We start from the raw sequence: 25,658 nt of genomic DNA on the forward strand, positions 1-25,658 counted from the left end.
AAAAAAAGTTTATAGAGGGTTTATTTAAATGTTACTTCGTTAGATGTTAGCTCATCTTTCTCTGGCTAGCATTAGCTGTTGATCTTGTTGTTGTTGATGTGTATAACTGAGGGAGAGAGATACTGCCTTTTCATGGTTACTTGTTTGATCAACAGGACTATAAAGTTCCCAAATGTAAGAGGATTCCCTGATATTGACATATTTACAGAAATTCATTTTTAGGTGTATTTTGGTGAATGTGTTCTACTGATCTAGTCGTGCTGCAAGCCACTTCCTGTAAACACACAGTCCAGTTCATAGTGACTGACAGGCCCTACTGTCTGTAAACACACAGTCCAGTTCATAGTGAATGATGACAGGCCCTACTGTCTGTAAACACACAGTCCAGTTCATAGTGACTAACAGGCCCTACTGTCTGTAAACACACAGTCCAGTTCATAGTCACTGACAGGCCCTACTGTCTGTAAACACACAGTCCAGTTCATAGTGACTGATGACAGGCCCTACTGCCTGTAAACACACAGTCCAGTTCATAGTCACTGACAGGCCCTACTGTCTGTAAACACACAGTCCAGTTCATAGTGACTAACAGGCCCTACTGTCTGTAAACACAGTCCAGTTCATAGTGACTGACAGGCCCTACTGTCTGTAAACACACAGTCCAGTTCATAGTGACTGACAGGCCCTACTGTCTGTAAACACAGTCCAGTTCATAGTGACTGACAGGCCCTACTGTCTGTAAACACACAGTCCAGTTCATAGTGAATGATGACAGGCCCTACTGTCTGTAAACACACAGTCCAGTTCATAGTGAATGATGACAGGCCCTACTGTCTGTAAACACACAGTCCAGTTCATAGTGAATGATAACAGGCCCTACTGTCTGTAAACACACAGTCCAGTTCATAGTGACTGACAGGCCCTACTGTCTGTAAACACACAGTCCAGTTCATAGTGAATGATAACAGGCCCTACTGTCTGTAAACACACAGTCCAGTTCATAGTGACTGACAGGCCCTACTGTCTGTAAACACACAGTCCAGTTCATAGTGAATGATAACAGGCCCTACTGTCTGTAAACACACAGTCCAGTTCATAGTGACTAACAGGCCCTACTGCCTGTAAACACACAGTCCAGTTCATAGTGAATGATGACAGGTCCTACTGTCTGTAAACACACAGTCCAGTTCATAGTGACTGACAGGCCCTACTGTCTGTAAACACACAGTCCAGTTCATAGTAAACTCCAGTTCATAGTGAAACAGGCCCTACTGTCTGTAAACACACAGTCCAGTTCATAGTGACTGACAGTTCATAGTGACTGACAGGCCCTACTGTCCCTAGTGACTACTGTCTGTAAACACACAGTCCAGTTCATAGTGACTGACAGGCCCTACTGTCTGTAAACACACAGTCCAGTTCATAGTGACTGACAGGCCCTGTCTGTAAACACACAGTCCAGTTCACTGAGGCCCTACTGTCTGTAAACACACAGTCCAGTTCATAGTGACTGACAGGCCCTACTGTCTGTAAACACACAGTCCAGTTCATAGTGACTGACAGGCCCTACTGTCTGTAAACACACAGTCCAGTTCATAGTGACTGACAGGCCCTACTGTCTGTAAACACACAGTCCAGTTCATAGTGACTGACAGGCCCTACTGTCTGTAAACACACAGTCCAGTTCATAGTGACTGACAGGCCCTACTGTCTGTAAACACACAGTCCAGTTCATAGTGACTGACAGGCCCTACTGTCTGTAAACACACAGTCCAGTTCATAGTGAAACACACAGTCCAGTTCATAGACAGGCCCTACTGTCTGTAAACACACAGTCCAGTTCATAGTGACTGACAGGCCCTACTGCTGTAAACACACAGTCCAGTTCAAGTGACTGACACAAACACACAGTCCAGTTCATAGTGACTGACAGGCCCTACTGCCTGTAAACACACAGTCCAGTTCATAGTGACTGACAGGCCCTACTGCCTGTAAACACACAGTCCAGTTCAAAGTGAATGATGACAGGCCCTACTGTCTGTAAACACACAGTCCAGTTCATAGTGACTGACAGGCCCTACTGTCTGTAAACACACAGTCCAGTTCATAGTGAATGATGACAGGCCCTACTGTCTGTAAACACACAGTCCAGTTCATAGTGACTGACAGGCCCTACTGTCTGTAAACACACAGTCCAGTTCATAGTGACTGACAGGCCCTACTGTCTGTAAACACACAGTCCAGTTCATAGTGACTGACAGGCCCTACTGCCTGTAAACACACAGTCCAGTTCATAGTGAATGATGACAGGCCCTACTGTCTGTAAACACACAGTCCAGTTCATAGTGAATGATGGCAGGCCCTACTGTCTGTAAACACACAGTCCAGTTCATAGTGACTGACAGGCCCTACTGTCTGTAAACACACAGTCCAGTTCATAGTGACTGACAGGCCCTACTGTCTGTAAACACACAGTCCAGTTCATAGTGACTGACAGGCCCTACTGTCTGTAAACACACAGTCCAGTTCATAGTGAATGATTACAGGCCCTACTGTCTGTAAACACACAGTCCAGTTCATAGTGACTGACAGGCCCTACTGCCTGTAAACACGGCCCCTTTCCCTCTATATCGCTATAGAATTTTCACAAATACCCAAACATTAATGAACATGTGAAAATGACCAAGTGCTCGCTTGTCAGAAATGTCTGGGTTGGATAAGAACAGATTTGAATAAGATTTCATGTTGCTAAAATGCAGTCAGTCCCACTTTTTAGCCCAGGAAACAGCCATTAAATTTTTCTATATTGCATTCTAGAATTTTCACAAATGCCCAAACATTCTATAAATGTATGAAAAGGTGAAATGACCATAAAAGGGCACGGTTCTTCCTGAGGTGAATAAGAACAGATTTTAAGATTTCACGTTGCTAAAAAAACAAACAAACGCTGTCATTTCCTCTTTAACGGGCTCCCGAGTGTTGCAGCGGTCTAAAGCACTACAACTCAGCACTAGAGGCGTCACTACAGACACCCTGGTTCGATTCCGGGCTGTATCACAACAGTCCGTGATAGGGAGTCCCATAGGACCAGCGTCGTCCGGGTTTGGCCCGGTGGAAGGCCGTCAACGTAAATAAGAATTTGTTCTTAACCGACTTGCCTAGTTAAAATAAAAAAAGGTATGATTACTATGCTGTATTTGGCCAAGAATTACAGAACACGACTCGACCCAGATGAGCACCCCCTTCACTAGTGCTGCCACATACACATTCTACAGTAGCAGTACTACTTGTCTCCAGCAGGGGGAGTGTCTGAGCCATCGGACACACAGACATTCTACAGTAGCAGTACTACTTGTCTCCAGCAGGGGGAGTGTCTGAGCCATCGGACACACAGACATTCTACAGTAGCAGTACTACTTGTCTCCAGCAGGGGAGTGTCTGAGCCATCGGACACACAGACATTCTACAGTAGCAGTACTACTTGTCTCCAGCAGGGGGGGGTGTCTGAGCCATCGGACACACAGACATTCTACAGTAGCAGTACTACTTGTCTCCAGCAGGGGGAGTGTCTGAGCCATCGGACACACAGACATTCTACAGTAGCAGTACTACTTGTCTCCAGCAGGGGGAGTGTCTGAGCCATCGGACACACAGACATTCTACAGTAGCAGTACTACTTGTCTCCAGCAGGGGGAGTGTCTGAGCCATCGGACACACAGACAAAAAGGGGATATTTGACTCACGTCTATGTTGACGGGTTCGATGGTGTTGATGTGGACGTTGGGAGCGGAGGACGAGCGGTCTCTCTGTCCAAACTGGTTCCTGTGGTCCTCTTCTCCGGGCCTGAAATTCTGGGGGATAGGGATGGACTTGGACGGGGACACGCTGGCGTGGCACAGGGACCTGGGGGTCAGAGAGAGGTCAGAGGTCAGGGAGGATGGACTTGGACGGGGACACACTGGCGTGGTGCAGGGACCTGGGGGTCAGAGAGAGGTCAGTGGTCAGGGAGGATGGGGGTCAGAGAGAGGTCGGTGGTCAGGGACCTGGGGGTCAGAGAGAGGTCAGTGGTCAGGGAGGATGGGGGTCAGAGAGAGCTCAGTGGTCAGGGAGGATGGGGGTCAGAGAGAGGTCAGTGGTCAGGGAGGATGGGGGTCAGAGAGAGGTCAGTGGTCGGGGAGGATGGGGGTCAGATAGAGGTCAGTGGTCAGGGAGGATGGGGGTCAGATAGAGGTCAGTGGTCAGGGAGGATGGGGGTCAGATAGAGGTCAGTGGTCAGGGAGGATGGGGGTTGAAACTCTGGGGGGATGGAGATGGACTTAGACGGGGACAGGGACCTGGGGGTCAGAGAGAGGTCAGTGGTCAGGGAGGATGGGGGTCAGAGAGAGGTCAGTGGTCAGGGTGGATGGGGGTTGAAACTCTGGGGGGGATGGAGATGGACTTGGACGGGGACACACTGGTGTGGCACAGGGACCTGGGGGTCAGAGAGAGGTCAGAGGTCAGTGGTCAGGGAGGATGGGGGTTGAAACTCTGGGGGGGATGGAGATGGACTTGGACGGGGACAGGAGCCTGGTTTCAGAGAGCGGTTAAGAGGGGAGGATCATCTCACTGGGGACATGTGGGTCATCTCACTGGGGACATGTGGGTCATCTCACTGGGGACATGTGGGTCATCTCACTGGGGACATGTGGGTCATCTCACTGGGGACATGTGGGTCATCTCACTGGGGACATGTGGGTCATCTCACTGGGGACATGTGGGTCATCTCACTGGGGACATGTGGGTCATCTCACTGGGGACATGGGGTCATCTCACTGGGGACATGGGGTCATCTCACTGGGGACATGTGGGTCATCTCACTGGGGACATGTGGGTCATCTCACTGGGGACATGTGGGTCATCTCACTGGGGACATGTGGGTCATCTCACTGGGGACATGTGGGTCATCTCACTGGGGACATGTGGGTCATCTCACTGGGGACATGTGGGTCATCTCATGGGGACATGTGGGTCATCTCACTGGGGACATGTGGGTCATCTCATTGGGGACATGTGGGTCATCTCATTGGGGACATGTGGGTCATCTCACTGGGGACATGTGGGTCATCTCACTGGGGACATGTGGGTCATCTCATTGGGGACATGTGGGTCATCTCACTGGGGACATGTGGGTCATCTCATTGGGGACATGTGGGTCATCTCATTGGGGACATGTGGGTCATCTCACTGGGGACATGTGGGTCATCTCACTGGGGACATGTGGGTCATCTCACTGGGGACATGTGGGTCATCTCACTGGGGACATGTGGGTCATCTCACTGGGGACATGTGGCACAGCATTAGCAGAGATTACAGTCTACATTGAATCTAGCAAGGACATATAAGATTATCAAGTCTGTGTTTCAGTAGTCTTAAAAAAATGGCTTCCTCTCCTCGTCTCCTTTCCTTCAACTGTGCCGAGGTGAGAATGTGATCGGGACAGCTGTGAGACTCACCCGGTGGAGTCGGACGGGGGCAGTGACGGGTAGGCCTCGGACACGGGGGTGGTGCCCTCTGACGACACCTCCTCCTGGGTGATGGGGTGGTGCTCAAAGAACTTCGACACCAGCAACAAACTGCAGCAGAGACCCAACATACAGGATAGAACTGGGACACTAGCAGAGACCCAACATACAGGATAGAACTGGGACACTAGAGACCCAACATACAGGATAGAACTGGGACACTAGAGACCCAACATACAGGATAGAACTGGGACACTAGAGACCCAACATACAGGATAGAACTGGGACACTAGAGACCCAACATACAGGATAGAACTGGGACACTAGAGACCCAACATACAGGATAGAACTGGGACACTAGCAGAGACCCAACATACAGGATAGAACTGGGACACTAGAGACCCAACATACAGGATAGAACTGGGACACTAGAGACCCAACATACAGGATAGAACTGGGACACTAGCAGAGACCCAACACAGGATAGAACTGGGACCCCCAACATACAGGATAGAACTGGGACACTAGAGACCCAACATACAGGATAGAACTGGGACACTAGAGACCCAACATACAGGATAGAACTGGGACACTAGCAGAGACCCGACATACAGGATAGAACTGGGACACTAGAGACCCAACATACAGGATAGAACTGGGACACTAGAGACCCAACATACAGGATAGAACTGGGACACTAGCAGAGACCCAACATACAGGATAGAACTGGGACACTAGAGACCCAACATACAGGATAGAACTGGGACACTAGCAGAGACCCAACATACAGGATAGAACTGGGACACTAGCAGAGACCCAACATACAGGATAGAACTGGGACACTAGAGACCCAACATACAGGATAGAACTGGGACACTAGAGACCCAACATACAGGATAGAACTGGGACACTAGCAGAGACCCAACATACAGGATAGAACTGGGACACTAGAGACCCAACATACAGGATAGAACTGGGACACTAGCAGAGACCCAACATACAGGATAGAACTGGGACACTAGCAGAGACCCGACATACAGGATAGAACTGGGACACTAGAGACCCAACATACAGGATAGAACTGGGACACTAGAGACCCAACATACAGGATAGAACTGGGACACTAGAGACCCAACATACAGGATAGAACTGGGACACTAGAGACCCAACATACAGGATAGAACTGGGACACTAGAGACCCAACATACAGGATAGAACTGGGACACTAGAGACCCAACATACAGGATAGAACTGGGACACTAGCAGAGACCCGACATACAGGATAGAACTGGGACACTAGAGACCCAACATACAGGATAGAACTGGGACACTAGAGACCCAACATACAGGATAGAACTGGGACACTAGAGACCCAACATACAGGATAGAACTGGGACACTAGCAGAGACCCAACATACAGGATAGAACTGGGACACTAGCAGAGACCCAACATACAGGATAGAACTGGGACACTAGAGACCCAACATACAGGATAGAACTGGGACACTAGCAGAGACCCAACATACAGGATAGAACTGGGACACTAGAGACCCAACATACAGGATAGAACTGGGACACTAGAGACCCAACATACAGGATAGAACTGGGACACTAGCAGAGACCCAACATACAGGATAGAACTGGGACACTAGAGACCCAACATACAGGATAGAACTGGGACACTAGAGACCCAACATACAGGATAGAACTGGGACACTAGCAGAGACCCAACATACAGGATAGAACTGGGACACTAGCAGAGACCCAACATACAGGATAGAACTGGGACACTAGAGACCCAACATACAGGATAGAACTGGGACACTAGAGACCCAACATACAGGATAGAACTGGGACACTAGAGACCCAACATACAGGATAGAACTGGGACACTAGCAGAGACCCAACATACAGGATAGAACTGGGACACTAGCAGAGACCCAACATACAGGATAGAACTGGGACACTAGAGACCCAACATACAGGATAGAACTGGGACACTAGAGACCCAACATACAGGATAGAACTGGGACACTAGAGACCCAACATACAGGAGAACCACAACATACAGGATAGAACTGGGACACTAGCAGAGACCCAACATACAGGATAGAACTGGGACACTAGAGACCCAACATACAGGATAGAACTGGGACACTAGAGAGACCCAACATACAGGATAGAACTGGGACACTAGAGACCCAACATACAGGATAGAACTGGGACACTAGAGACCCAACATACAGGATAGAACTGGGACACTAGAGACCCAACATACAGGATAGAACTGGGACACTAGAGACCCAACATACAGGATAGAACTGGGACACTGGAGACCCAACATACAGGGGACAGGTCAAGCTAATGTCCGTCCTGGGGACAGGTCAAGTTAACTTCAGTCTCAAACAAGGAACAACAACACTTGCGTGCAAACCAACAGAATAACATCACACATCAAGTCCCATCCCCTTTCCTCAACGAGTTGAATTGATTCATTTGATCAAATGGATGGATAACTCACTCTAGCTGGTCGTAGTTGAACTGATTCATTTGATCAAATGGATGGATAACTCACTCTAGCTGGTCGTAGTTGAACTGATTCATTTGATCAAATGGATGGATAACTCACTCTAGCTGGTCGTAGTTGAACTGATTCATTTGATCAAATGGATGGATAACTCACACTAGCTGGTCGTAGTTGAATTGATTCATTTGATCGATGGATGGATGGATAACTCACTCTAGCTGGTCATAGTTGAACTGATTCATTTGATCGATGGATGGATGGATGGATAACTCACTCTAGCTGGTCGTAGTTGAACTGATTCATTTGATCGATGGATGGATGGATGGATAACTCACTCTAGCTGGTCATAGTTGAACTGATTCATTTGATCGATGGATGGATGGATGGATAACTCACTCTAGCTGGTCGTAGTTGAACTGATTGATTTGATCGATGGATAACTCACTCTAGCTGGTCGTAGTTGAACTGATTAATTTGATCGATGGATGGATGGATAACTCACTCTAGCTGGTCGTAGTTGAACTGATTAATTTGATCGATGGATGGATGGATGGATAACTCACTCTAGCTGGTCGTAGTTGAACTGATTAATTTGATCGATGGATGAATGGATGGATAACTCACTCTAGCTGGTCGTAGTTGAACTGATTAATTTGATCGATGGATGAATGGATGGATAACTCACTCTAGCTGGTCGTAGTTGAACTGATTAATTTGATCGATGGATGAATGGATGGATAACTCACTCTAGCTGGTCGTAGTTGAACTGATTAATTTGATCGATGGATGGATGGATGGATAACTCACTCTAGCTGGTCGTAGTTGAACTGATTAATTTGATCGATGGATGAATGGATGGATAACTCACTCTAGCTGGTCGTAGTTGACACACATGAGCGGCACCTCCGTACTGCAACGCTGGTGGAACTTATAGCCACACATCTGACATCGGAACCCCTGGAACAGAAGCTTCCGGCAAAAATCGCAGAAGGCCAACGTAAAAAACGTCTTCCTCACCTGTGGGAACAGACAGAAACAGAGAGAGACAGAAACAGAGACAGAGAGAGACAGAGACAGAGAGAGACAGAGACAGAGAGAGACAGAGACAGAGACAGAGACAGAGAGAGACAGAGACAGAGAGACAGAGACAGAGAGAGACAGAGACAGAGAGAGACAGAGAGAGACAGAGACAGAGAGAGACAGAGACAGAAAGAGAGAGAGACAGAGAGAGAAACAGAGACAGAGAGAGACAGAGAGAGACAGAGACAGAGAGAGACAGAGACAGAGAGACAGAGAGACAGAGACAGAGACAGAGAGAGACAGAGAGACAGAGAGAGACAGAGACAGAGAGAGACAGAGACAGAGAGAGACAGAGAGAGACAGAGACAGAGAGAGACAGAGAGAGACAGAAACAGAGAGAGACAGAAACAGAGAGACAGAAACAGAGAGACAGAGAGAGACAGAAACAGAGACAGAAACAGAGAGAGACAGAAACAGAGAGAGACAGAAACAGAGAGACAGAAACAGAGAGAGACAGAAACAGAGAGAGACAGAAACAGAGAGAGACAGAAACAGAGAGACAGAAACAGACAGAAACAGAGAGAGACAGAAACAGAGAGAGACAGAAACAGAGAGAGACAGAGACAGAGAGAGACAGAAACAGAGAGAGACAGAGAGAGACAGAGAGAGAGAGAGACAGAAACAGAGAGAGACAGAAACAGAGAGAGACAGAAACAGAGAGAGACAGAAACAGAGAGAGACAGAAACAGAGAGAGACAGAAACAGAGAGAGACAGAAACAGAGAGAGACAGAAACAGAGAGAGACAGAGACAGAGAGAGACAGAAACAGAGAGAGACAGAAACAGAGAGAGACAGAAACAGAGAGACAGAAACAGAAAGAGACGGAGACAGAGAGAGACAGAAACAGAGAGAGACGGAGACAGAGAGAGACAGAAACAGAGAGAGACAGAGACAGAGACAGAGACAGAGAGAGACAGAGACAGAGAGAGACAGAGACAGAAACAGAGAGACAGAGACAGAGACAGAGACAGAGAGAGACAGAGACAGAGAGAGAGAGAAACAGAGAGAGACAGAGAAGACAGAAACAGAGAGAGACAGAAACAGAGAGAGACAGAAACAGAGAGAGACAGAAACAGAAAGAGACGGAGACAGGAGACAGAGAGAGAGACAGAGACAGAGAGAGACAGAAACAGAGAGAGACAGAGAGAGACAGAAACAGAGAGAGACAGAAACAGAGAGAGACAGAAACAGAGAGAGACAGAGACAGAGAGAGACAGAAACAGAGAGAGAAACAGAGAGAGACAGAAACAGAGAGAGACGGAGACAGAGAGAGACAGAGACAGAGAGAGACAGAAACAGAGAGAGACAGAAACAGAAAGAGACAGAGACAGAGAGACAGAGAGAGACAGAGACAGAGAGAGACAGAAACAGAGAGAGACAGAAACAGAGAGAGAGACAGAGAGAGACAGATGGAGACAGAGAGAGACAGAGACAGAGAGAGACAGAAACAGAGAGAGACAGAGACAGAGACAGAAGAAACAGAGAGAGACAGAAACAGAGAGAGACAGAAACAGAGAGAGACAGAAACAGAGAGAGACAGAAACAGAGAGAGACAGAAACAGAGAGAGACAGAAACAGAGAGACAGAAACAGAGAGAGACAGAAACAGAGAGAGACAGAAACAGAGAGAGACAGAGACAGAGAGAGACAGAGACAGAGAGAGACAGAGAGACAGAGAGACAGACAGAAACAGAGAGAGACAGAGAACAGAGACAGAGAGAGAGAGAGACAGAAACAGAGAGAGACAGAGAGACAGAGACAGAGACAGAAACAGAGAGAGACAGAAACAGAGAGAGACAGAAACAGAGAGAGACAGAAACAGAGAGACAGAAACAGAGAGAGAGAGAGACAGAAACAGAGAGACAGAAACAGAGACAGAGACAGATGGAGACAGAGAGAGACAGAGACAGAGAGAGACAGAAACAGAGAGAGACAGAAACAGAGAGAGAGAGACAGAAACAGAGAGAGAGAGAGACAGAAACAGAGAGAGACGAGATGGAGACAGAGAGAGATGGAGACAGAGAGAGAAACAGAAACAGAGAGAGACAGAAACAGAGAGAGACAGAAACAGAAACAGAGAGAGAGGAGATGGAGACAGAGAGACAGAAGACAGAGAGAGACAGAAACAGAGAGAGACAGAAACAGAGAGACAGAAACAGAGAGAGACAGAGAGAGATGGAGACAGAGAGAGACAGAAACAGAGAGAGACAGAGACAGAGAGAGACAGAAACAGAGAGAGACAGAGAGAGAGACAGAAACAGAGAGAGACAGAAACAGAGAGAGACAGAAACAGAGAGAGACAGAAACAGAGACAGAGACAGAAACAGAGAGAGACGGAGATGAGAGACAGAGACAGAGACAGAAACAGAGAGAGACAGAGAGAGACAGAAGAGAGAGAGACAGAGAGAGAGAGAGAGACAGAAACAGAGAGAGACAGAGAGAGAGAGACAGAAACAGAGAGAGACAGAAACAGAGAGACAGAAACAGAGAGAGACAGAGAGAGAGACAGAGACAGAAACAGAGAGAGACAGAGATGGAGACAGAGAGAGACAGAGAGAGAAACAGAGAGAGACAGAAACAGAGAGAGACAGAAACAGAGAGAGACAGAAACAGAGAGAGACAGGAGACAGAGAGAGACAGAAACAGAGAGAGACAGAAACAGAGAGAGACAGAAACAGAGACAGAGAGAGACAGAGACAGAGACAGAGAGAGACAGAAACAGAGAGAGACGAGACAGAGACAGAAACAGAGAGAGACAGAAACAGAGAGAGACAGAAACAGAGAGAGACAGAAACAGAGAGACAGAGACAGAGAGACAGAGAGAGACAGAGACAGAGAGAGACAGAAACAGAGAGAGACAGAGAGAGACAGAAACAGAGAGAGACAGAAACAGAGAGAGACAGAAACAGAGAGAGACAGAAACAGAGAGAGACAGAAACAGAGAGAGAGAAACAGAGAGAGACAGAAAGACAGAGAGAGACAGAAAGACAGAGAGAGACAGAAACAGAGAGAGACAGAAACAGAGAGAGACAGAAACAGAGAGAGACAGAAACAGAGAGAGAGAGAGAGAGACAGAGAGAGACAGAGACAGAGAGAGACAGAAACAGAGAGAGACAGAAACAGAGAGACAGAGAGAGACAGAGAGAGAGAGAAACAGAGAGAGAGAGAGACAGAAACAGAGAGAGACAGAGACAGAGAGAGACAGAAACAGAGAGAGACAGAAACAGAGAGAGACAGAAACAGAGAGAGACAGAAACAGAGAGAGACAGAAACAGAGAGAGACAGAAACAGAGAGAGACAGAAACAGAGAGAGACAGAAACAGAGAGAGACAGAGAGAGACAGAAACAGAGAGAGACAGAAACAGAGAGAGACAGAAACAGAGAAGAGAGAGAGAGAGACAGAGAGAGAGAGAGAGAGACAGAGAGAGAGAGAGACAGAGAGACAGAGAGAGAGAGAGAGACGGAGATAGAGAGAGAGACAGAGACAGAGACGGAGACAGTTAGAAAATAGATCAGAAACGTCTGTAACTAGTGACTGGTACCTTCTGTCCATGGAGATGGAAATACCACTCATCTGTGTAAAAGGACACTTATTTTTTGTTGTTGCAGTTTTGTCACACAGCACAACGACACAGGTGTCTCAGGTTTCGGAGTGTGCAATTGACATTCTAACTGCAGGATTGTCCACCAGAACTGTTGCCAGAAAATGTAATGTTTCTTTCTCTACCAGAAGCCAGAGGGGTATTTTTGTCTGTAATAAAGCCCTTTTGTGGGGGAAAAACTCATTCTGATTGGCTGGGCCTGACTCCCAAGTAGGTGGGCCCATGCCCTCCCAGGCTGCACCCCTGCCCCAGTCATATAAAAAATTCTAGTACCAATTCCACAGTTTCAGTCATACTCACAAAGTTGTGTGTGGTCAGAGGAACGTTCTCCAGCACTTCCACGTGCAGCTCCTCCCCTGTCAGCCAGGAGATGTCTGTGTCCCAGCCAAGAGGCTTCTTCTCTCTGAGACATGTGACAGGAAGAGGAGTTCACTGGGTTGTGGTTGAGTTTAGTACACATGTGTGGGTTGTTGTTGTTGTTGTTGTTGTAAAACAAAGTTGTTCAACAAAGTACAATAAAATAAACTGAACTGTGCAAGTGTGGGACTGTACATTGACCCCTTACTGTGGGACTGTACATTGACCCTTTACAGTAGGACTGTACATTGACCCCTTACAGTAGGACTGTACATTGACCCTTACTGTGGGACTGTACATTGACCCCTTACTGTGGGACTGTACATTGACCCCTTACAGTGGGACTGTACATTGACCCCTTACAGTGGGACTGTACATTGACCCCTTACTGTGGGACTGTACATTGACCCCTTACAGTGGGACTGTACATTGACCCCTTACAGTGGGACTGTACATTGACCCCTTACAGTAGGACTGTACATTGACCCCTTACAGTAGGACTGTACATTGACCCCTTACAGTGGGACTGTACATTGACCCCTTACAGTGGGACTGTACATTGACCCCTTACAGTAGGACTGTACATTGACCCCTTACAGTAGGACTGTACATTGACCCCTTACAGTAGGACTGTACATTGACCCCTTACAGTGGGACTGTACATTGACCCCTTACAGTAGGACTGTACATTGACCCTTTACAGTAGGACTGTACATTGACCCCTTACTGTGGGACTGTACATTGACCCCTTACAGTAGGACTGTACATTGACCCCTTACAGTAGGACTGTACATTGACCCCTTACAGTAGGACTGTACATTGACCCCTTACAGTAGGACTGTACATTGACCCCTTACAGTAGGACTGTACATTGACCCCTTACAGTAGGACTGTACATTGACCCCTTACAGTAGGACTGTACATTGACCCCTTACAGTAGGACTGTACATTGACCCCTTACAGTAGGACTGTACATTGACCCCTTACTGTCTCCACTGTTCTGTAACATGACAACAGGAGCTTCAATTGACAGAATGTGAAATGTAAAAGACACAAAGTGGAGATTGATCCCAAGGTATACAGTAGGACTGTACATTGACCCATCCTGTATCCTGTAGACAGCACAGCATTCAGGGACTAGTCCCCTCATCATTAAAGCCTTCTTCAGAGAGTCTCTGACCGTCATGCCACTGTTCTGGGACCTGGGACAGACAGTTTAGGAACCATGCAGTTAGTTTCAGAGACTGGACAGACAGAGAGGAACCATGCAGTTAGTTTCAGAGACTGACAGACAGGACTGAACCATTTGACAGTTAGTTTCAGAGACTGGACAGACATTGAGGAACCATGTAGTTAGTTTCAGAGACTGGACAGACAGAGACCATGCAATTAGTTTCAGAGACTGGACAGACAGAGAGGAACCATGCAGTTAGTTTCAGAGACTGGACAGACAGAGAGGAACCATGCAGTTAGTTTCAGAGACTGGACAGACAGAGAGGAACCATGCAGTTAGTTTCAGAGACTGGACAGATAGAGAGGAACCATGCAGTTAGTTTCAGAGACTGGACAGACAGAGAGGAACCATGCAGTTAGTTTCAGAGACTGGACAGTAGAGAGGAACCATGCAGTTAGTTTCAGAGACTGGACAGATAGAGAGGAACCATGCAGTTAGTTTCAAAGACTGGACAGACAGAGAGGAACCATGCAGTTAGTTTCAGAGACTGGACAGACAGAGAGGAACCATGCAGTTAGTTTCAGAGACTGGACAGACAGAGAGGAACCATGTAGTTAGTTTCAGAGACTGGACAGACAGAGAGGAACCATACAGATAGTTTCAGGGACCTGGGACAGACAGAGACTGGACAGACAGAGAAACCATGCAGTTAGTTTCAGAGACTGGACAGACAGAGAGGAACCATGCAGTTAGTTTCAGAGACTGGACAGACAGAGAGGAACCATGCAGTTAGTTTCAGAGACTGGACAGACAGAGAGGAACCATGCAGTTAGTTTCAGAGACTGGACAGACAGAGAGGAACCATGCAGTTAGTTTCAGAGACTGGACAGACAGAGAGGAACCATGCAGTTAGTTTCAGAGACTGGACAGACAGAGAGGAACCATGCAGTTAGTTTCAGAGACTGGACAGACAGAGAGGAACCATGCAGTTAGTTTCAGAGACTGGACAGACAGAGAGGAACCATGCAGTTAGTTTCAGAGACTGGACAGACTGGACAGAGACTGGACAGACAGAGAGGAACCATGCAGTTAGTTTCAGAGACTGGACAGACAGAGAGGAACCATGCAGTTAGTTTCAGAGACTGGACAGACAGAGAGGAACCATGCAGTTAGTTTCAGAGACTGGACAGACAGAGAGGAACCATGCAGTTAGTTTCAGAGACTGGACAGACAGAGAGGAACCATGCAGTTAGTTTCAGAGACTGGACAGACAGAGAGGAACCATGCAGAGAGGAACCATGTTAGTTTCAGAGACTGGACAGACAGAGAGGAACCATGTAGTTAGTTTCAGAGACTGGACAGACAGAGAGGAACCATGCAGTTAGTTTCAGAGACTGGACAGACAGAGAGGAACCATGCAGTTAGTTTCAGAGACTGGACAGACAGAGAGGAACCATGCAGTTAGTTTCAGAGACTGGACAGACAGAGAGGAACCATGCAGTTAGTTTCAGAGACTGGACAGACAGAGAGGAACCATGCAGTTAGTTTCAGAGACTGGACAGACAGAGTTTCAGGAACCATGCAGTTTGTTTCAGAGACTGGACAGACAGAGAGGAACCATGCAGTTAGTTTCAGAGACTGGACAGACAGAGAGGAACCATGCAGTTAGTTTCAGAGACTGGACAGACAGAGAGGAACCATGCAGTTAGTTTCAGAGACTGGACAGACAGAGAGGAACCATGCAGTTTGTTTCAGAGACTGGACAGACAGAGAGGAACCATGCAGTTAGTTTCAAAGACTGGACAGACAGAGAGGAACCATGCAGTTAGTTTCAGAGACTGGACAGACAGAGAGGAACCATGCAGTTAGTTTCAGAGACTGGACAGACAGAGAGGAACCATGCAGTTAGTTTCAGAGACTGGACAGACAGAGAGGAACCATGCAGTTAGTTTCAGAGACTGGACAGACAGAGAGGAACCATGCAGTTAGTTTCAGAGACTGGACAGACCGAGAGGAACCATGCAGTTAGTTTCAGAGACTGAACAGCAGGTATAGACCATACAGTTAGTTTCAGAGACTGAACAGCAGGTACATACACAACTATAACTACATAACTGTATAACAAGATAACTATATACATCTGAAGTCGGAAGTTTACATACACCTTAGGCAAATATATCTTAAACTCAGTTTTTCCACAATTCCTGACATTTAATCCTAGTCAAAATGATCTGTCTTAGGTCAGTTAAAATAAAGTGGTGATCCTAAGAATGTGAAATGTCAGAATAATAGTAGAGAGAATTATTTATTTCAGCTTTTATTTCTTTCATCACATTCCCAGTGGGTCAGAAGATTACATGCACTCAATTAGTATTTGGTAGCATTGCCTTTAAATTGTTTAACTTGGGTCAAACTTTTCGGGTAGCCTTCCACAAGCTTCCCACAATCAGTTGGGCGAATTTTGTCCCATTCCTCCTGACAGAGGTGGTGTAACTGAGTCAGGTTTGTAGGCCTCCTTGCTCGCACACGCTTTTTCAGTTCTGCCCACAAATTTCCTATAGGATTGAGGTCAGGGCTTTGTGATGGTCACGTCAATATCTTGACTTTGTTGTCCTTAAGACATTTTGCCACGACTTTGGAAGTATGCTTGGGGTCATTGTCAATATGCGACCAAGCTTTAACTTCCTGACTGAGGTCTTGAGATGTTGCTTCAATATATCCACATATATGCCATCTATTTTGTGAAGTGCACCAGTCCCTCCTGCAGCAAAGCACCCCCACAACATGATGCTGCCACCCTCGTGCTTCACGGTTGGGATGGTGTTCTTCGGCTTGCAATCCTCCCCCATTTTCCTCCAAACATAACGATGGTCATTATGGCCAAACAGTTCTATTTTTGTTTCATCAGACCAGAGGACATTTCTCCTAAAAGCACGATCATTTTCCCCATGTGCAGTCTGGCTTTTTTATGGCGGTTTTGGAGCAGTGGCTTCTTCCTTGCTGAGCTGCCTTTCAGGTAATGTCGATATAGGACTCGTTTTACTGTGGACCACCTAACATTTAAATTAAAATGACTTAAAATGTTTTATTTGAAATTTTATTTCACATTGAATTCACATCAGTTAGGGACGGCAGGGTAGCCTAGTGGTTAGAGCGTTGGACTAGTAACCGGAAGGTTGCGAGTTCAAACCCCCGAGCTGACAAGGTACAAATCTGTCGTTCTGCCCCTGAACAAGGCAGTTAACCCACTGTTCCCAGGCCGTCATTGAAAATAAGAATATGTTCTTAACTGACTTGCCTGGTTAAATAAAGGTAAAATTAAAAGTTGACAACTCTAATTTCTGAAGGTGGAAAGTCTATTTTAAAATGGTGTAGAGATGTTGAAACCGTCCCGACAGGCTCGGACACTACAATGCAAGAACATACCACTTAGTCCGAAACGGAAGGGTTCTGTATTATGACATAAGCTAAAAAAACAAGCTGAATAACTCAATGCATGTCACACTCCTGTTGAATAATATGCATTCACCTGTACTGTGAATAAGACCTAGTCTATTGAATAATATGCATTCCCCTGTACTGAGAATAAGACCTAGTCTATTGAATAATATGCATTCCCCTGTACTGTGAATAAGACCTAGTCTATTGAATAATATGCATTCCCCTGTACTGTGAATAAGACCTAGTCTATTGAATAATATGCATTCCCCTGTACTGTGAATAAGACCTAGTCTATTGAATAATATGCATTCCCCTGTACTGAGAATAAGACCTAGTCTATTGAATAATATGCATTCACCTGTACTGAGAATAAGACCTAGTCTATTGAATAATATGCATTCCCCTGTACTGTGAATAAGACCTAGTCTATTGAATAATATGCATTCCCCTGTACTGAGAATAAGACCTAGTCTATTGAATAATATGCATTCCCCTGTACTGAGAATAAGACCTAGTCTATTGAATAATATGCATTCACCTGTACTGTGAATAAGACCTAGTCTATTGAATAATATCTATTGAATAATATGCATTCCCTGTACTGTGAATAAGACCTAGTCTATTGAATAATATGCATTCCCTGTACTGAGAATAAGACCTAGTCTATTGAATAATATGCATTCCCTGTACTGAGAATAAAAATTGAATAAATAAATATTCCCTGTACTGTAAGACCTAGTCTATTGAGTAAAGATTTACCGTTCAAAAACAACATTCTGAGAACAGTGACAACACTCCTCTGCGTTGAATAATATGCATTCCCTGTACTGAGAATAAGAACTAGTCTAGCATTACAGTGATTCCCAAGTACATCTATAAGACACAGACTGAATAACATCTACCAAGAACAGAGACTGGGCTACAACATCTACCAAGAACAGACATTCTACAACATCTACCAAGACACAGACTGGGCTCCAACATCTACCAAGACACAGACTGGGCTACAACATCTAGAAGACACAGACTGGGTCACAACATTACCAAGAATGGGAGACTGGGTACAACATCTACCAAGACACAGACTGGGCTCCAACATCTACCAAGACACAGACTGGGCTCCAACATCTACCAAGACACAGACTGGGCTCCAACATCTACCAAGACACAGACTGGGCTACAACATCTACCAAGACACAGACTGGGCTCCAACATCTACCAAGACACAGACTGGGCTCCAATCACATGGACATCAGACACAGAACATCTACCAAGACACAGACTGGGCTCCAACATCTACCAAGACACAGACTGGGCTCCAACATCTACCAAGACACAGACTGGGCTCCAACATCTACCAAGACACAGACTGGGCTCCAACATCTACCAAGACACAGACTGGGCTCCAACATCTACCAAGACACAGACTGGGCTCCAACATCTACCAAGACACAGACTGGGCTCCAACATCTACCAAGACACAGACTGGGCTCCAACATCTACCAAGACACAGACTGGGCTCCAACTATCTACCAAGACACAGACTGGGCTCCAACATCTACCAAGACACAGACTGGGCTCCAACATCTACCAAGACACAGACTGGGCTCCAACAGGACGTCAACAGTACATCTACCAAGACACAGACTGGGCTCCAACATCTACAAGACACAGACTGGGCTCCACATCTACCAAGACACAGACTGGGCTCCAACATCTACCAAGACACAGACTGGGCTCCAACATCTACCAAGACACAGACTGGGCTCCAACATCTACCAAGACACAGACTGGGCTACAACATCTACCAAGACACAGACTGGGCTACAACATCTACCAAGACACAGACTGGGCTCCAATCACACGGACGTCAACAGAACTGTGTGCTTATTATCGTCAACGAGCTAATAGCCTAGCATCACAACCCTAACATCCTGTAGCTTAAGTCATCTGTATTTTAGGCTCCACCCCCCTTTATGTAGCATGACACTTCTAATGAAGACTTCACCTTCCAGTGAAGAAAACACAGAACAGGAAACTACATGTAAAAAAACAACACCGAGGAGGTTGGTGTTGTAATTATGGCAAAATGCTGTGGTTTTTAAAACTGACGTAACATACGATGAAGAAATGCATCAACGCAATAACGAGTGAAACAATTAAAGAGATCGAGAGTATGCTGCCACCTGCACAGCAGAGGCCCAGTGGTCCTTCTGTAACTCAGTTGGTAGAGCATGGCATCAATACAGGCCATGGGTTCTCCCCTACTGGACCACCCATACTGTAGAATGTATGCACACATGACTGTAAGTCGCTTTGGATAAAACTACTGTAAATGGCATATATTATTATTATTCACATATCTCTCCCTAACTACTGTCTAATATCACCAATACAGGCCATCTCTCCCTAACTACTGTCTAATATCACCAATACAGGCCATCTCTCCCTAACTACTGTCTAATATCACCAATACAGGCCATCTCTCCCTAACTACTGTCTAATGTCATCAATACAGGCCATGTCTCCCTAACTACTGTCTAATATCACCAATACAGGCCATCTCTCCCTAACTACTGTCTAATGTCATCAATACAGGCCATCTCTCCCTAACTACTGTCTAATATCACCAATACAGGCCATATCTCCCTAACTACTGTCTAATGTCATCAATACAGGCCATGTCTCCCTAACTACTGTCTAATATCACCAATACAGGACATCTCTCCCTAACTACTGTCTAATATCACCAATACAGGCCATCTCTCCCCAACTACTGTCTAATGTCACCAATACAGGCCATCTCTCCCTAACTACTGTCTAATGTCACCAATACAGGCCATCTCTCCCTAACTACTGTCTAATATCACCAATACAGGCCATCTCTCCCTAACTACTGTCTAATGTCACCAATACAGGCCATCTCTCCCTAACTACTGTCTAATGTCACCAATACAGGCCATCTCTCCCTAACTACTGTCTAATGTCACCAATACAGGCCATGTCTCCCTAACTACTGTCTAATGTCACCAATACAGGCCATCTCTCCCTAACTACTGTCTAATATCACCAATACAGGCCATCTCTCCCTAACTACTGTCTAATATCACCAATACAGGCCATCTCTCCCTAACTACTGTCTAATATCACCAATACAGGCCATCTCTCCCTAACTACTGTCTAATATCACCAATACAGGCCATCTCTCCCTAACTACTGTCTAATGTCAATACAGGCCAATAACAGGCCATCCATCTCCCCAACTACTGTCTAATGTCACCAATACAGGCCATCTCTCCCCAACTACTGTCTAATATCACCAATACAGGCCATCTCTCCCCAACTACTGTCTAATATCACCAATACAGGCCATCTCTCCCCAACTACTGTCTAATATCACCAATACAGGCCATCTCTCCCTAACTACTGTCTAATGTCACCAATACAGGCCATCTCTCCCTAACTACTGTCTAATGTCATCAATACAGGCCATCTCTCCCCAACTACTGTCTAATATCACCAATACAGGCCATGTCTCCCTAACTACTGTCTAATATCACCAATACAGGCCATCTCTCCCTAACTACTGTCTAATGTCATCAATACAGGCCATGTCTCCCTAACTACTGTCTAATGTCATCAATACAGGCCATCTCTCCCTAACTACTGTCTAATGTCATCAATACAGGCCATCTCTCCCCAACTACTGTCTAATGTCATCAATACAGGCCATCTCTCCCCAACTACTGTCTAATATCACCAATACAGGACAACTCTCCCTAAACCCTCCCATAGCTCACACCAACCCCTCCCATAGCCTACACCAACCCCTCCCACAGCCTACACCAACCCCTCCCACAGCCTACACCAACCCCTCCCACAGCCTACACCAACCCCTCCCACAGCCACCCCAACCCCTCCCACAGCCACCCACCCCACAGCCTAACCCCCCTCCCACAGCCTACACCAACCCCTCCCACAGCCTACACCAACCCCTCCCACAGCCTACACCAACCCCTCCCACAGCCTACACCAACCCCTCCCACAGCCACCCCAACCCCTCCCACAGCCACCCAACCCCTCCCACAGCCTACACCAACCCCTCCCACAGCCTACACCAACCCCTCCCACAGCCTACACCAACCCCTCCCACAGCCTACACCAACCCCTCCCACAGCCTACACCAACCCCTCCCACAGCCTACACCAACCCCTCCCACAGCCTACACCAACCCCTCCCACAGCCTACCCCAACCCCTCCCACAGCCACCCAACCCCTCCCACAGCCTACACCAACCCCCCCTCCCACAGCCACAGCCTACACCACACACACACACACACACACACACACACAGCTTACTGGGGTACTCCTCATAGGCCAACTATCCATCCATCCATAACCAGTCAAAAGTTTGGACACATCTACTCATTCCAGGTTTTTACTATTTTCTACCTCCCACAGCCTACACCAACCCCTCCCACAGCCTACACCAACCCCTCCCACAGCCTACACCAACCCCTCCCACAGCCTACATCAACCCCTCCCACACCAACCCCTCCCACAGCCACACCAACCCCTCCCACAGCCTCCACTCTAACCCCTCCCACAGCCTACATCAACCCCTCCCACACCAACCCCTCCCACAGCCACTCTAACCCCTCCCACAGCCACTCTAACCCCTCCCACAGCCACCCTAACCCCTCCCATCTTCTACAGCAGGAGGTATATGTATTATAACCACCCCTTACTCACCACGGTCCGCTGTTTATTGGGCAGGAACACCCTGACGATGGGTTTCTGAGGGGAGCGGGGATTGGCCCGTCCGTCTGTAGGGGTCTGGAGGACAGCCAGGGTGTTGGGGGCGGAGGGGAGAAGGAACTGGGTGCCCCCGGATCCCCCAGAACAGCTCAAACCCCCATCCAGCAGGGAAGTGGGCGTAGGGGAGGAGGAGTAGAAGTCTGTCCCGTTCCCCATGGCCTCCAGGAGCTGCTGCTCCCTCTGCTGCAGAGCGTCCAGCTTACTGGTGTACTCCTCATAGGCCTACAGAGACAACACACATTTTTTAAACATGCATCCATCCATCCATCCATCCATAACCAGTCAAAAGTTTGAACACATCTACTCATTCCAGGTTTTTACTATTTTCTACATTGTAGAATAATAGTGAAGACATCAAAACTATGAAAGAACACGTATGGAATCATGTAGTAACCAAATAAAGTCTAAATTAAAATATATTTTAGATTTTATATTCATCAAAGTAGCCACCTTTTGCCATGATGACAGCTTTGCACACTCTTGGCATTCTCTCAACCAGCTTCACCTGGAATGCTTTTCCAACAGTCTTGAAGGAGTTCCCACATATGCTGTGCACTTTTATTCCTTCACTCTGCGGTCCAACTCATCCCAAACCATCTCATTTGGGTTGAGGTCGGGTAATTGTGGAGGCCAGGTCATCTGATGCAGCACTCCATCACTCTCCTTCTTGGTGAAATAGCCCTTACACAGCCTGGAGATGTGTTGGGTCATTGTCCTGTTGAAAAACAAATGATAGTCCCACCAAGCTCAAACCAGATGGGATGGCGTATCGCTGCAGAATGCTGTGCTAGCCATGCTGGTTAAGTGTGCCTTGAATTCTAAATAAATCACAGACAGTGGCGCCAGCAAAGCACCCCCACACCATCACACCTCCTCCATGCTTCACGGTGGGAACCACACGTGGAGATCATCTGTTCACCTACTCTGCGTCTCACAAAGACACAGCAGTTGGAACCAAAAATCTCAAATTTGGACTCATCAGACCAAAGGACAGATTTCCACCAATGTCCATTGTGTTTCTTGGCCCAATCAAGTCTCTTCTTCTTATTGGTGTCCTTTAGAAGTGGTTTCTTTGCAGGAATTCAACCACGAAGGCCTGATTCACGCAGTCTCCTCCGAACAGTTGATGTTGAGATGTGTCTGTTACTTGAACTCTGTGAAGCATTTATTTGGCATGCAATCTGAGGCTGGTAACTCTAATGAACATATCCTCTGCAGCAGAGGTAACTCTGGGTCTTCCTTTTCTGTGGCGGTCCTCATGAGAGCCAGTTACATCATAGCGCTTGGTGGTTTTTGCGACTGCACTTGAAGAAACTTTCAAAGTTCTTGAAATCTTCCAGATTGACTGCTCTTCATGTCTTACAGTAATGATGGACTGTCGTTTCTCTTTTCTTATTTGAGCTGTCCTTGCCATAATATGGACTTGGTCTTTTACCAAACAGGTATTTCTTTTGTATACCACCCCTACCTTGTCACAACACAACTGATTGGCTCAAACGCATTAAGGAAAGAAATTCCACAAACTAACTTAACAAGGCACACAAGATAATTGAAATTCATTCCAGGTGACTACGTCATGAAGCTGGTTGAGAGAATACCAAGAGTGTGCAAAGCTGTCTTCAAGGCACAGGGTGGCTACTTTCAAGAATCTCAAACATAAAAGGAGTTACCCTCCTCCTCACGGGGTAACTCACCTCCTCCTCACGGGGTAACTCACCTCCTCCTCACAGGGTAACTCACCTCCTCCTCACAGGGTAACTCACCTCCTCCTCACGGGGTAACTCACCTCCTCCTCACGGGGTAACTCACCTCCTCCTCACGGGGTAACTCACCTCCTCCTCACGGGGTAACTCACCTCCTCCTCACGGGGTAACTCACCTCCTCCTCACGGGGTAACTCATCTCCTCCTCACGGGGTAACTCACCTCCAGGTATATGGACAGAGGGGTACATCCTCCTCACAGGGTAACTCACCTCCAGGTATATGGACAGAGGGGTACATCCTCCTCCTCCTCACAGGGTAACTCACCTCCAGGTATATGGACAGAGGGGTCATCCCTCCTCACAGGGTAACTCACCTCCAGGTATATGGACAGAGGGGTACATCCTCCTCCTCCTCACAGGGTAACTCACCTCCAGGTATATGGACAGAGGGGTACATCCTCCTCCTCCTCACAGGGTAACTCACCTCCAGGTATATGGACAGAGGGGTACATCCTCCTCCTCACAGGGTAACTCACCTCCAGGTATATGGACAGAGGGGTACATCCTCCTCCTCCTCACAGGGTAACTCACCTCCAGGTAGGACAGAGGGGTAACTCACCTCCAGGTATATGGACAGAGGGGTACATCCTCCTCCTCCTCACAGGGTAACTCACCTCCAGGTATATGGACAGAGGGGTACATCCTCCTCCTCCTCACAGGGTAACTCACCTCCAGGTATATGGACAGAGGGGTACATCCTCCTCCTCCTCACAGGGTAACTCACCTCCAGGTATATGGACAGAGGGGTACATCCTCCTCCTCCTCACAGGGTAACTCACCTCCAGGTATATGGACAGAGGGGTACATCCTCCTCCTCCTCACAGGGTAACTCACCTCCAGGTATATGGACAGAGGGGTACATCCTCCTCCTCCTCACAGGGTAACTCACCTCCAGGTATATGGACAGAGGGGTACATCCTCCTCCTCCTCACAGGGTAACTCACCTCCAGGTATATGGACAGAGGGGTACATCCTCCTCCTCCTCACAGGGTAACTCACCTCCAGGTATATGGACAGAGGGGTACATCCTCCTCCTCCCTCACAGGGTAACTCACCTCCAGGTATATGGACAGAGGGGTACATCCTCCTCCTCCTAACACAGGGGACAGAGGGGTAACTCCTCCTCCTCACCTCCAGGTATATGGACAGAGGGGTACATCCTCCTCCTCCTCACAGGGTAACTCACCTCCAGGTATATGGACAGAGGGGTACATCCTCCTCCTCACAGGGTAACTCACCTCCAGGTATATGGACAGAGGGGTACATCCTCCTCCTCCTCACAGGGTAACTCACCTCCAGGTATATGGACAGAGGGGTACATCCTCCTCCTCCTCACAGGGTAACTCACCTCCAGGTATATGGACAGAGGGGTACATCCTCCTCCTCCTCCTCACAG

The 25,658-nt window shown here is 47.3% G+C and overlaps 1 pseudogene; it reads right to left on the reverse strand.

Moving 5' to 3' along the window:
- Nucleotides 1–25,658, reverse strand: part of LOC123995960 — a 71,709-nt pseudogene that overhangs the window by 26,413 nt on the left and 19,638 nt on the right.

The sequence above is a fragment of the Oncorhynchus gorbuscha genome, linkage group LG14 (assembly GCF_021184085.1).
Source record: "Oncorhynchus gorbuscha isolate QuinsamMale2020 ecotype Even-year linkage group LG14, OgorEven_v1.0, whole genome shotgun sequence".
NCBI lineage: Eukaryota > Metazoa > Chordata > Actinopteri > Salmoniformes > Salmonidae > Oncorhynchus > Oncorhynchus gorbuscha.